General features: G+C 41.8%; 1 protein-coding gene and 1 long non-coding RNA gene across 2 annotated transcripts in view; one reads left to right on the top strand and one right to left on the bottom strand.

The window, feature by feature from the left end:
• kcnh1b (potassium voltage-gated channel, subfamily H (eag-related), member 1b) overlaps positions 1 to 5195 on the bottom strand; it is a 112446-nt gene that overhangs the window by 13393 nt on the left and 93858 nt on the right. The gene's annotated exons all lie outside the window — the stretch shown is intronic.
• Positions 3975 to 4658, top strand: LOC107570546 (uncharacterized). Its single transcript, XR_001607051.1, has 2 exons — positions 3975 to 4346; positions 4497 to 4658. It is a non-coding gene; the product is annotated as an uncharacterized lncRNA (long non-coding RNA).

Here is a 5195-nt window from a genome sequence, read left to right as displayed (position 1 = left end):
TTTTTTTTTCTCATTTTGTTTCTCATAGTTGAGGTATACCTATGATGAAAATTACAGGCCTCTCTCATCTTTTTAAGTGGGAGAACTTGCACAATTGGTGGCTGACTAAATACTTTTTTGCCCCACTGTACACCGGTGGACACTTTTGGGGCCATTCACTTTGGGACTAGCAACACACTGGATTTCTTAAGGACTGTTTTAATGGTATGAAACTGAAAGACTCTTTACTTTTAACAGCCTAAGTTCTTCTAGTTTTGTGTTGTTTCAAGTCTCTTGTGAATATTGTAAATACATATTTCATTTTCACTTTTAACATTGTTGTCTGTCTCATCTTTTAAACACTCAAAGCTCTCACATAGTATAATCTGACCCCTTATTAACAAACATAACATCTTCCAATAAGGCCGATCGTTACAAGGTGTACTAAGTTTTATTTTTCTAGAATCAGGGGTTCAAGAGTTATTACCATTTCAATGTTGAATTTTTGAACTGGTGGTGGTGCTATTGAGTTGGTCCTAGAGACCCCAAAGTTGGTCAGATCTATTTATGACCATCACTACAAGTGTGCCAAATTTCATAATTTTCCTATGTTGCCTCCATAGGGCTGCCATAGAAACCCATTGGGGAAAAATAATAATAATAAAACATACAGATACAATAAGGGGCTACAGCCCTTTGGGCTTGGCCCCTAATAAGTAAATGAACATCACAGTAATATAATGGAATATTATAACATCTTAGAAGTATTAAACTGTAACAAATTATAACGTGAACATTTGATACCACAGTCTTTAACTTGCATAGAAACACACATAAATACTTCGGATCACAGTGGTGGACAGTAGGGTAACACACTGAGGTCAGACACAACACAAATGGCACTTTTCCACTGCATGGTACGGCACCGTACGGTTAACTTTTTGGGGGGTTTTCCACTGGGTACAGTACCTGGTACCTGGTAAATTTTTTAGTACCACCTCGGTTGAGGTTCCAAGCGTACCGTACCGTTACCAAAACGTGACGTGTAAACTCAGCTGATCACGGATTGGCCGGAGAGAATCGTCACTACCTGCGTCACTGAACTTGCGACATGAGACACAAACACAACAGAACCGCTAGATTTAAATCAGCACAGCCAGCAAAGGATCGAACACAACTGTTTTGAGCGAGCGCACCTTTTTTTAACAACCAAAAAGTGGCTGTTCCCCCTGTTGCGGAAGAACAGACGTTCCTCTCGTTGATAGCAGAGGAGCGGATCCAGCGAGAGCTTGATGGGGCGACGTGGAATTAAAACGTTTTTTAGGAGTCGTGGCAGTAGAGGTGGTGCAACTATAACGACATGTGAATAATCCCGTCCATTCTAAAGCGATACTAAACTGCAGTGGAAACGCAAACCGAGCCGTGCCGTAACGTACTGAGCCGTACCGAGCCGAGTCGTACCACGCAGTGGAAAAGCGCCAAAATTCACCTGCTGTCTCTCTCTCACTCGCACACACACACACACACACACACACACACTCACCTGCTGTCTCTCTCTCTCTCTCACACACACATACACATACAAACATTCACCTGCTGTCTCTCAGGCTGTGGCACATCCACACGTATCTCGCAGCAAGTGCTGCTGTCTGTCCCTCTCCTACTACTATCTTTATTTGTTCTGTTTCACTAATGGCTGTAAAGTTCTTTATTAAGTTGGTGAATTTGTTGAAGTAGAGGTTTCTTATGGATATGTATTTATGACAGTGAAGGAGGAAGTGCGTCTCTGTCTCGATCTCTCCTGTCTCACAGTGAGCACACACTCTTTGCTCTCTGGGTAACCAGCTCTTTCTGTGTCTGCCGGTCTCAATGGCTAGACTGTGCTCACTGAGCCTGTACTTAGTCAGGATCTGTCTCTGCTTTGTGTGTCTGACACTCTGGAGATAATCTTCCAATTCATAATTTGATTTTAGAGTTTGATAGAATTGTAATTTACTTTGTGTTTTAGTTTCATGATCCCAATGTTCCAGATATGTATTTTTAGATTGTTTGATAATTTGATTTATTTTGATGTTTGGATGAGAAGCAGTGCTGGTTTGAGACTGGGTAGTGTTAGTGGAGTTTGTCAGGTTAGTAAGTCTCAGAACTAGCTGACTGAGTGGACTCTTTTCGGGGTTCAGTTCTTGGGTTTGTAGCGCTTTAAAATGTAGCGAATCTGTGGGACTTGATTTAAGATGCATCCAGAATTTGAGAGATCTTTTATGCATATTGATAATCAATGGGAATTTGCCATAATTCTGCCCTGCATGCATTATTGGGTGTTTTTCTTTGTGGTTTTATAATCATTTTGTAGAATTCTGCGTGTAGGGCTTCTGTTGGATGTCTGTCCCATCTAGTGTAGCTCTGATCACTGAGTGGACCCCAAACCTCACTTCCATACAGCGCTATGGGCTGAATAACACTATCAAAGATTTTACACCAAATTGGAAGCGGTATTTCAATATTTTGGAATTTTTTTCTTGATAGAGCTCCTCGAGCTTTATATTTGAGAGCATTCACTGCCAAACTGAAACTCCCCGATGCAGTGATGATCAGGCCGAGGTAAGTGTACTGCATCGTGTGTTCTAGACTGAACTGGTATCGGTGTTCCTGACATCTGGGCTTTTTCTGAAAGACCATAATGTTGGTCTTTTTGAGGTTTACTGCCAGGGCCCAGTTCTGGCAGTAGTTGTCCACCAGATCATCTGCATACAGCAAAAGCTTGATGTTTTTGTCTTGTAGAGTGTGTCCAGGGGCTGTAGACTGTTCCAACTGCACCGCTAATTCATTAATGTAAATGTTGAACAGTGTTGGACTCAGGCTACAGCCCTGCTGCACTCCTCTTTTCTGGGTGAAGAATTATGTAGGTGTAAATGTGGTCAGTCGTTCTGTGATTTGGAAGGAAGCCAATCTGACTCGGGCTCAGGACATTGTGCTCGTTAAGGAAGTTTACATTCTATGGTTTAAAATACTGCTAAATAACTTCCCCAGATTACTGCTCACACAAATGCCTCTGAAATTATTAGGGTCCAATTTGTCTCCACTCTTATGAATGGGGGTAATGAGTCCTTGGCTCCAGATGTCAGGAAAGCAGCCTGAACTAAGTACAGTGTTGAATAATTTGAGCACAGCTGTCTGAAGCTCAGGTGTGCTGTGTTTCAGCATTTCACCTAGAATGCTGTCAGGACCAAAATATTTCTTATATTTTTAGCTTTTGAGTTTGTTTGTCAATTCTTTATATGTAATTGGGAAGTCAAGTGGATTTAGATTATTTTTAATTGTGTCTTCACATCTGGCTGGCTGGCTGTCTGTGTGTCTATCGGTCTGTCTGTCTATCTATCTATCTATCATGATAGATAGATAGATAGACAGACAGACAAATAAACAGACAGATGTAATGCTGACATGAGTCATGTGACACAAGCCTTAAATCATTTTTCTTTAAAGCATTCATCACAGAAAGAGAAAGAGAGACAGACAGACAGCGAGCTTGGGAGGGTGAGATTGAATGGTGGGGGTGGGTTGATGATGAAGATAATTTTGTATCAGGTTTCTATTTTAAGTTCTTCTAAGGTCAGTTTGACTTTGTGATCCATTAATTCAGCTCCTGGCCCTACATGGTCATTTTCTGACTGTTACAAAATTAAACAGCTTGCTTTGATCACGGCTATCTAAACTTTGGCTCTGTTTCTCATTTCATTCTGCACTCACACAGAGAGCAGATCCACATTAAAGATTTGAGCATTAGTTCAATAAGCTGGATCTGATTAGGCTGTACCTGGATAATACAGCCAGATAGAAAGGGCTATCTCTCCGCTTATGCCACAATCTCACCACAATCACTAAAACATGCGCACACACAGAGGCTGTGATTGCTTCAGCCCCCAAACCGTTTCATATGCTGAGTGAACCAAGACTTTAGATTTCATAAATCACACCTATAATGTGTGATGCAGTAGACCCTTGCAGATCTACTGCAAGACGTTTTAGGTCCGAAAAAGAAAAAAAAAACAATTAACTAAAATAAATGATGGCTTGACCCGTAGAAGTAAACAAAAGGTGACTTTTATTTACAGTGTGCCGTAAAAATATCCAGTGGTAAGAGTATGGTATTTCCACAAGTGCTCAGTCCAAAAAATAGCAAAGTACCAAAGTAAACCATAAACAAAGTGCACAAACGAGTACTCACAGTATACAATATGTCCAATTTTGCTCACGGCACTGCACTAGCACGCTTGCTGACTTGCTAAACAAGTCTCCCGATGTGAAGCTGGCCTCCCTTCTTATAGGCCAGGGTCCACCCCCTACCTGGAGGGTACCACTAGTAGGTAAGCATTTAGTCTTATAATCTCATCTGTAACTCATAATCTTCACATTAAACATCAATCACATTATAAAACACAAAACCAATAAACCATTATAGAACACAAATATTAATAACATAAATCGTTACCATTTAATATCTTTTCTCTCCACAGAAAAGATAACAAAGTTCCCCCACATACAAACAACAATGGTTTCGTCGGACTATGATCGCATTGCGCCGGCACGGCGCGGCAGTGACGTCATAAGCGGGCGCCGCCCGATCGTTTGGTTTGGCCGGCGCAACGTGGAAGTCTGACTACTCCCCACACACACACCCTGTTTGTTGCTGCCGTGTGTTTTGAGTTTGAGCTCCGTCAAGTTAATTTTTTGTCGTCTAATTTTTTATCTTAAAATCAATTTTATACACCATCCTTTTCAGTTCTATAACGTGTGAATATATCCCCTATCGTATTCTACAACAAAAACAATCAGAGCGCCTTGTTATCACTAGTTCTATTTTTGACTTTCCGAGTCCGCTATTAACATATAGCCCGCTAGCATCGCCAACGTGGTTGCCGCTAATCTCGCTTACATTACTAATACTCTATTGACACACATTACCATTGTTTTACGCACTGTTACTTGCTTTAATGGCGGATATGTGTCTACCTTTGAGTGCAGGTGAGGACACGTTCGAGCTGCATTCGGTGCAGCTCGAGCTGGAGGCCGTGGAGAAGCAGATACGTGACTTGGTGGCGAAGCAGACCCATCTGAGAGAGTGGAGAGCCGCGCTGGAAACATCCCAGGCTGACGCTCACAAGTCCGAGGTAAGTATACAGCGCGCTGCTAACTCTCCCACCACCTCTACTCCG

Source organism: Sinocyclocheilus grahami, unplaced genomic scaffold, assembly GCF_001515645.1.
Source record: "Sinocyclocheilus grahami isolate Dianchi unplaced genomic scaffold, SAMN03320097.WGS_v1.1 scaffold1474.1, whole genome shotgun sequence".
NCBI classification, from domain to species: domain Eukaryota; kingdom Metazoa; phylum Chordata; class Actinopteri; order Cypriniformes; family Cyprinidae; genus Sinocyclocheilus; species Sinocyclocheilus grahami.
Note: the sequence above shows the minus strand (reverse complement) of the source record. Positions and strands in the feature narration are given on the sequence as shown.